Genomic DNA, 8,799 nt, shown 5'->3' with positions numbered 1-8,799 from the left:
CTTTCATGTCTCTCTGGCTATCATCTATTTCTATCTATCACATCTGTCTGTCTGTCTATCATCTATATCATGTCTGTATGTCTATTTATCTGTCTATCATCTATCTCTATCTATCCTGTCTGTCTGTCTATCATCTATATCACGTCTGTCTGTCTATCTATCTGTCTCTCATCTATCTATCACGTCTGTCTGTCTGTCTGTCTACCTCTATCTATCTATATCACATCTGTCTGTCTGTCTATCTATCTATCTATCTATCCATCTGTCTATCATCTATTTCTATCTATCATGTCTCTCTGTCTGTCTATCATCTATCTATCTCTCATGTCTGTCTGTCTATCATTTATCACTATCATGTATGTCTGTGTGTCTGTCTATTTATCTGTCTATCATCTATTTAACGATCCTGTCTGTCTATCATCTATATCTATCAGGTCTATCTGTCTGTCTGTCTATCTATCTGTCTCTCATCTATCTATCACGTTTGTCTGTCTATCTGTCTCTATCTATCTATCTATCTATCTATCTATCTATCTACTGTATATCTATCAAGAGACACAGAGACAGAGGGAGACACACAGAGAGACAGACAGATAGACACACACACAGAGTGAGACACACACGCACAATCTCTCTTTCTCTCTCACACACACACACACAAACACAACCCCTCCGTGGGGCAGATTATCTTTCCAGCCGGAGGTCATGTTGGCTCCTAAAATAAACCAAGCCAGCATCACACGGTCTCCGCGAGCGAAGTTGTCAGAAGGGGTGGGTGGCAGAAGCAAGCAGGAAAGTGGGGAGGGGGGAGATGTTGGGGAAGAGAAGAGCCTCCATAACTTTTTTTTTTTAAAAAAAGAACCCCACAGAAGTCCCAAACAAAGAGGGGAGGGGGGGGTTAGAAACCCACCCAACCGGGATGCTCGCCAACCAGGAAGGCTAAAGTCCCCGATGGATCAAAAGCGAAGATTGGATTTCCAAGTCCGTTTTGGGCACCCGCCTCGTCTCTCCTGCCAAACAGCTGGTTCCACCCAAGAATGGCCACTAATGAATAGCACCGGCTTTGTCCAAGTTATTAGGAGGACTCTTTTGTGACTAAAAAGCATCTGGTTTTTAAAGGAGCGATTGGACGCCAAATAGAGGAAATGAGGAAGGGCGGAAAAAGAATGACAGTTTTTTTATTTTAAAGTCCAAACTTGATGAGAGCTCATTAAAAATGCTTTTCCTGTCCTTCCAGTCTTGGGTGTAGATTTTGTTATTAATGGGTTTGTGTTTGGTTTCTCTTTCGTACAATAGAACTTTAGGGAGAAGTGTGGCAGAAGCTCAACAATCCGTTGATTGCCCAATTGTGGCAAATATCCCAATCGTTTCAGAGGGAGAAGTCGCCCATCCTCAGAGTGGGCTGAAAACGTTTTTAATTCTTTGTTTGGTTTATATTTATATGGCCATCCCATGGTAATTCTGGCTGGCTATCGTTTAAAAACACTATAAATCCTGTGGCACTAGAACCCACCCCTGCCCTATAACATTTCAGACCAATGATAGAGTAGAGTAGGAGTAGAGTAGGAGTAGAATAGGATAGGATAGAATGGACCGGACTAGATAGCATGGAATGGAATGGAATGGAGTAGAGTAGGGATAGGGTAGAATAGAATAGAATAGAATAGACCGGACTAAATAGAATAGAATGGAATGGAGTAGAGTAGAGTAGAGTAGAGTAAACAACAGAATAGAATAGAATAGAATTCTATAATGGCCAAGTGTGATTGGACACACAAGGAATTTGTCTTGGTGCAGATGCTCTCAGTGTACATAAAAGAAAAAAATACATTTGTCAAGAATCATGAGATGCAACACTTAATGATTGTCATGGGGGTCAAATAAGCAATGAAGAAACCATCAATATTCATAAAAATCTTAAGGATACAAGCAACAAGTTACAGTCATACAGTCCTAAGTGGGAAGAAATGGGTGATAGGAATGATGAGAAAAATCTAGTAGAAATAGGAGTGCAGGCTTAGTAAAAAGTCTGTCAGTGTTGAGGGAATTATTTGTTTAGCAGAGTGATGGCATTCGGGAAAAAACTGTCCTTGTGTCTAGTTGTCTTGGTGTGCAATGCTCTGTAGCGTCGTTTTGAGGGTCGGAGTTGAAACAGTTTGTGTCCAGCGTTGGAGTATTTACCACTTCTGGAGGCAAGTTGTCCATTGATTACTTGTTCTAACTGTCAGGAAATTTTTCCTTCGTTCTAGGTTGCTTCTCTCCTTGATTAGTTTCCACCCATTGCTTCCTGGGTGCTAGCACACCCGCACACCCTTTTTTTTGGCACGCGGACCCCAAAAGGTTCGCCATCACTGGGCTAGGCTGTCTGGCAGCTCCCTATAAAATGGCTGTCCGTCAGACCGAGCCTTTGCTGGGTTGTAAACAGTTGCCAAATTAAGAGCTGTTTGTTTGTTTGTTTGTTTGTTTGTTTGTTTGTTTATTTATTTATTGGATTTGTTTTGAGGCCACATCTGTCTGCCTCTTCCATTCATCCTCTCGAACACAAACCAGGTGTCACTTTTTCCTGGGTAGGATCTGGCTTTGGAAAATGCTTCTTCTTCAAGACTCGTCCGATTTTATTATTTATTTATTAAATTTGTATGCCGCCCCTCTCCATAGACTCGGGGCGGCTCACAGCAATAATAAACACAATGTAAAATACAAATCTAATATTTAAAAACTTTAAAAACCATAATTAAAAAACGTACTCACAACATACCATACATAAAACTATATAGGCCTGGGGAAGATGTCTCAGTTCCCCCATGCCTGACTGCAGAGGTGGGTCTTAAGAAGTTTACGAAAGGCAAGGAGGGTGGGGGCAATCCTAATCTCCAGGGGGAGCTGGTTCCAAAGGTCGGGGCCGCTACAAAGAAGGCTCTTCCCCTGGGTTCCGCCAGCCGAGATTGTTTAGTCGACGGGACCCAGAGAAGGCCAACTCTGTGGGACCTAACTGGTCACTGGGATTCGTGCGGCAGAAGGCGGTCCCGGAGATATTCTGGTCTGATGCCATGAAGGGCTTTATAGGTCATAACCAACACTTTGAATTGTGACCTGAAATTGATCGGCAACCCATGCAGACTGCAGAGTGTTGGTGAAACATGAGCATACCTAGGAAAGCCCATGACTGCTCTCGCAGCTGCATTCTGCACGATCTGAAGTTTCCAAACATTTTTCAAAGGTAGCCCCATGTAGAGAGCATTACAGTAGTCGAGCCTCGAGGTGATGAGGGCATTTGAAGCTCTGAAACGGCTCTCGTGTCGCCCATCAAACCTGCTTGCCATGAGCTGTTGCTTCTTCGCTCTGCTTGAGAATGATTTTTTTTAAAAAAAACCACAGAGAGAGAGAACGATAGAAAATGTATGTCAGGCTGCCTGGAGTATATTTTTAGCTGCTTTAAAAAAAAAAATAATTCTCCCTCGGTTGGAAAAAAGAAAACCCCACAATTCATTTAAAAACTCTTGCCAGCTTGACAAGCAGAGTTATTGGGCAGACTTCTGCGAAAGTAAGAAGCCCAATTAAAATTTCAAAAGTAAAGATCTTAAAACTCAACCCTGATAAGACGGAGTGGCTGTGGGTTTTGCCTCCCAAGGACAATTCCATCTGTCCGTCCATTACCCTGGGGGGGGGGGGAAATCATTGAGCCCCTCAGAGAGGGTCCGCAACTTGGGCGTCCTCCTTGATCCACAGCTCACATTAGAAAACCATCTTTCAGCTGTGGCGAGGGGGGCGTTTGCCCAGGTTCGCCTGGTGCACAGTTGCGGCCCTATTTGGACCGGGAGTCACTGCTCACAGTCACTCATGCCCTCATCACCTCGAGGTTCGACTACTGTAACGCTCTCTACATGGGGCTACCTTTGAAAAGTGTTCGGACACTTCAGATCGTGCAGAATGCAACTGCGAGAGCAGTCATGGGCTTCCCCAAGTATGCCCATGTTACACCAACACTCCTCAGTCTGCATTGGTTGCCGATCAATTTCCGGTCACAATTCAAAGTGTTGGTTATGACCTATAAAGCCCTTCATGGCACCGGACCAGATTATCTCCGGGACCGCCTTCTGCTGCACGAATCCCAGCGACCGATTAGGTCCCACAGAGTGGGTCTTCTCCAGGTCCCGTCGACTAAACAATGTCAGTTGGCGGGCCCCAGGGGAAGAGCCTTCTCTGTGGCGGCCCCAACTTTCTGAAACCATCTCCCCCCAGAGATTAGAACTGCCCCTACCCTCCTTGCCTTTCGTAAACTTCTCAAAACCCACCTTTGTCGTTGGGCATGGGGGAACTGAGATATCTCCCCCGGGCCTATATAATTTATGTATGGTATGTTTGTATGCATGTCTGCTTAATAATAGGGGTTTTTAAAATATTTTAAATTGTAAATTATTAGATTTGTCATAAACTGTTTTATTGTGTTGTGAGCCGCCCCAAGTCTACGGAGAGGGGCGGCATTCAAATCTAATAATAATAAATAAAAGCCGTAGAGTAATTGGGTCAACAGATAAGTTGACACTGTTTATGACATCTGATAAACTTATAGATATGAATTTCTTCTTCCTTTCTTCTTCTTTCTTTTATTCTTCTCTTTCCTTTCCTTTTTTCCTTCCTCCTCTTTCTCTCTTTTCAGCTTTATTTCCTTTTATAAATGTAAGCACGTACTTTGATTTATAACTGTATACTCTAAATTCATATACATTTGTACCGACATTCGCATAGTACTTTTGCTTTATGTATCACCTCTGTTGTGGTTAGCTCTGGCCCTGCTCCGGCCCCAAGGACTGTGGATGTGGGGGAGACATCCACATGCTGCAGGCCTGTTTTGCCCCCCCTGGTGGAATCTGATGACGAAGGCTCCTCTGACCAAGAAGACATGAGTGACAGGGAGGAGGAGAGTGGGGCAGACAGCCCAGAAGGAGATCAATTATCTAGCTCCTCCTTGGATTCAGAACAAGAGTTAATGATACAGCCACGCATGCGGAGAGCGATGCATAGGCAACAACAACTGAGAGATTATTATCAAAGAAAATGAGGCCACCTGTGGTTGGGTGGGGCTGTGGTCATTAGTGAGGCTGCCATAAAGAGCAGCCTGTGGGTTTGGCCATTGTGGAGGATTATCGGATCGTTGTGTTTCATGACTGCTTTACTGACTTTGACCTTTTGTGTGCTGATTTTTCCCTGCTTTGAAACTAAACCTGAGCAAAGTGTGTTTCACTTTGTGAAAGAAGAAGGACTGTGAATTGCCTCCCAGCTGCAAGCTAAGTATCACAGGACTGATAAGGGACTTGTATAAATTACCAGTTTGTTTGGAGAGGAATGCTCTTTGCTATACCAAAAGAGGGCTTGGTTTAAGTGAATTTTCATTATAAAGAACATTGTTTTGAATTTTCAAACATGTGTGTGTCTGACATTTGTACCTGTGAATTTTTGGGAGGATTCTACCAGAGAGCCCGACAGAACACCCTCCCCTATTTATCTTCAATAAAGATTATATTTTCCTTTTTAAAAAATTCAAAAGGCAACTCCTATCAATTTCTTCACTCCCCCCTCCCCCCAAAATTAAGAAAATAAATAAACATGAATTGTCCCCTTTTAATATAGCATGGTTAGTTGCCAGTCCTGGATAGTTTGCTATAGATTTGCATTTGAGCTGCAATTGTTTTTCCATGAGATCTAAACAGCAATTATTTTGTGGGGGGAAGCAAAGACGTTAAAAAAGAGTCCCCAGAGTTCATTATCTGGCCCTGTGCCGGGTGGGGTTGTTGTGGGGAGGGGGGGAGATGAATAAAAAAAGAAGAGAAGGATCAAGTTTGTTCCTTTGCTCGCTTGGGGAGTGATTCATATCAGGAAGTGGTATCACCTTTATTTTTAGAGCAGACAATTCACAAGATCCCTCTTTCTGCACGGCTTGTACGAAATGCAGAGCAAAGCAGCTGCGTAGATCATGACAAAGACACACAAAAAAGAAGGAAAATATTTCCCTCCCCAAAAAACCCCCAGGTCTGTCTCAAGGGACTACTTTTATTAGGTCAAATCCAGGCATACAATCTCTGCGATCTTGGACTTTCCAAAAATATTTTGTTCGTCGAGCAAGATGATGGTAAATTCAGAAGGGGTTGTAAAAGGAGGAAAAATAGATAGAATAGAATAGAATTTTTATTGGCCAAGTGTGATTGGACACACAAGGAATTTGTCTTGGTGCATATGCTCTCAGCGTACATAAAATAAAATATACAAGATAGAAGATTGCTTTTAAAAAAAACTATCCAGATTAATCTTAAATAATGTATTACAAGATTTACCCCCCTTACAAACGGAGTCTATAAGAGTGCTGGGTTGCATCAAAGATTGTTTCCAGTATTTGCTAGGAAAAGCTAGGAAAAGCAGAAAAAAAACAACCCGGGAATGTCAAAGCCAGCTGCTAATGTTTAGACTATTTCTGTCCTTTTCAAAACAGAGAGGTCCCTGGATAAACGAGGAATCTGCTAACTTTAATGTTCATCTAAGACTGTAAGCGGGTGTTTTTTTCCTCTGCTGTTCAATTGAGTTTGATTTTTGTTTTAAGGTTTGCCCTTGCCTCCTTCTTAGGGTTGAGAGAGAGTGACTGGCCCAAGGTCACCCAGTTCTATTATATCCTCCTTGAGGTGCATACTCCAAGTGTGGTCTCACCGTCGATTTGTACAGAGGCAATACAACGCTTGCCGACCTATTTTCAATTTCTACATGTTGTGAGCTGCCCCGAGTCCCAGGAGAAAGGCGGTGTTGTGGTTGACTCTGGGCCAGCTCCTGGTTGGCTCTGGGCCAGCGCCAATCATGATAACTCAGGAATTCTGGGAGTTGAAGTCCACATCTCATAGAAGAGTCAACTTTGCGTACCAACCCTCTGCTCAAGCAGGAAGACCCCATGCCGTTTCTGACCAGTGACTGCCTAGTCTCTTGTTGAAAACCTCCAGCGATGAAGTTCCCACAACTTCTGAAGGTAACTTCTGCTCCATGGGTTGATTGTTTATTTATTTATTTATTTTATTTATTTATTTTGTCCAATACATAATACACATTGAAGAGAAAGATATGTAATAATATAAGTAAAAAGAATAGAAGAAAAGATATAAAGGTATAGGTGAACATGTTTGAAAGGAAGAAAAGATAAATGAGATAAGGAGAGACAATTGGACAGGGGACGGAAGGCACACTGGTGCACTTATGCACGCCCCTTACTGACCTCTAAGGAACCTGGAGAGGTCAATCGTGGATAGTCTAAGGGAAAATGTTGGGGGTTAGGGGTTGACACTACTGAGTCAGGTAATGAGTTCCACGCTTCGACAACTCGGTTGCTGAAGTCATATATCTTTTACAGTCAAGTTTGGAGCAGTTAATATTAAGTTTGAATCTGTTACGTGCTCTTGTGTTGTTGCGATTAAAGCTGAAATAGTCATTGACAGGTAGAACGTTGCAGCATATGATCTTGTGGGCAATACTTAGATTGTTCTCCCTGTCAGAAAATTTCTCCTTATTTCTAGGTTGAATCTCTCCTTGATCAGTTTCCATCCATTGTTGTTTTGTGGCTGTCGAGTACTAGGGAAAATAGGTTGTCCCCCTCCTCTCTGTAGCAGCCCCTCAAGTATTGGAAGATGCTATCATGTCTCTTCTGGTCCTTGTCTTTACTAGACTAGCCATGCCCACTTCCTGTAACCTTTCACCGTATGGTTTGGTCTCCAGTCCCCTAATCCCCTTGGTTGCTCTTCTCTGCACTCTTTCTAGAGTCTCAACATTTTTTTATATAATGTGGTCACCAAAATTGGATGCAGTATTCCAAGTGTGGTCTTATTACAGATTTATAGAGCAATACTAGTACCTCCCTCTATCATGATTATATCCCTCTGTTAATGCAATTTAGGATCGCATTGGCTTTTTTTGCCAGCTGCCGCACACCGCTGGCTCATAGGTAACTGATTGTCCAGTATCACAATCCAAGATCTTTTGGGGTTGAAGTTAAGAAATTGCACAATTGCGATGGTGGGTCTGTGCTCAATTTTTGCAATCCCCAAAGGTGCTAAACCTGTGTGAGTGAATGTGTGTGTGTGTGTCTTTGTGCGTGTAACTCTTTGTTAATATGCGTTGATGGTGGCATTTGTCTTAGAAACATAGAAACATAGAAGATTGACGCCAGAAAAAGACCTCATTGCCCATCAAGTCTGTTCTTCTACTATTTCCTGTATTTTATCTTAGGAGGGATCTATGTTTATCCCAGGCATGTTTCAATTCAGTCACTGTGGATTGACCAACCACGTCTGCTGGAAGTTTGTTCCAAGCATCTACTACGCTTTCAGTCAAGTAATAGTCTGCGGAGAGGGGTGGCATACAAATCTAATAAATAAATAAATAAAATAAATATTTTCTCACGTGGCTTCTGATCTTTTCCCCAACTAACCTCCGATTGTGCCCCCTTGTTCTTGTGTTCACTTTCCTAATAAAAACACTTCCCTCCTGAACCTTATTTAACCCTTTAACCTATTTAAATGTTTCAATCATGTCCCCCCCCTTTCCCTTCGGTCCTCCAGACTAGACAGATTGAGTTCACTCCCATCTGTCCGTCCATCACCCTGGAGGGGGAATTATTGACCCCTTCGGAGAGGGTCCACAACTTGGGCGTCCTCCTCGATCCACAGCTCACATTAGAGAACCATCTTTCAGCTGTGGTGAGGGGGGCGTTTGCCCAGGTTTGCCTGGTGCACCAGTTGCGGCCCTACTTGGACCGGGACTCACTGC

Source organism: Erythrolamprus reginae, chromosome 10 (assembly GCF_031021105.1).
Source record: "Erythrolamprus reginae isolate rEryReg1 chromosome 10, rEryReg1.hap1, whole genome shotgun sequence".
NCBI lineage: Eukaryota > Metazoa > Chordata > Lepidosauria > Squamata > Dipsadidae > Erythrolamprus > Erythrolamprus reginae.
This window is presented reverse-complemented; position numbering follows the sequence as displayed.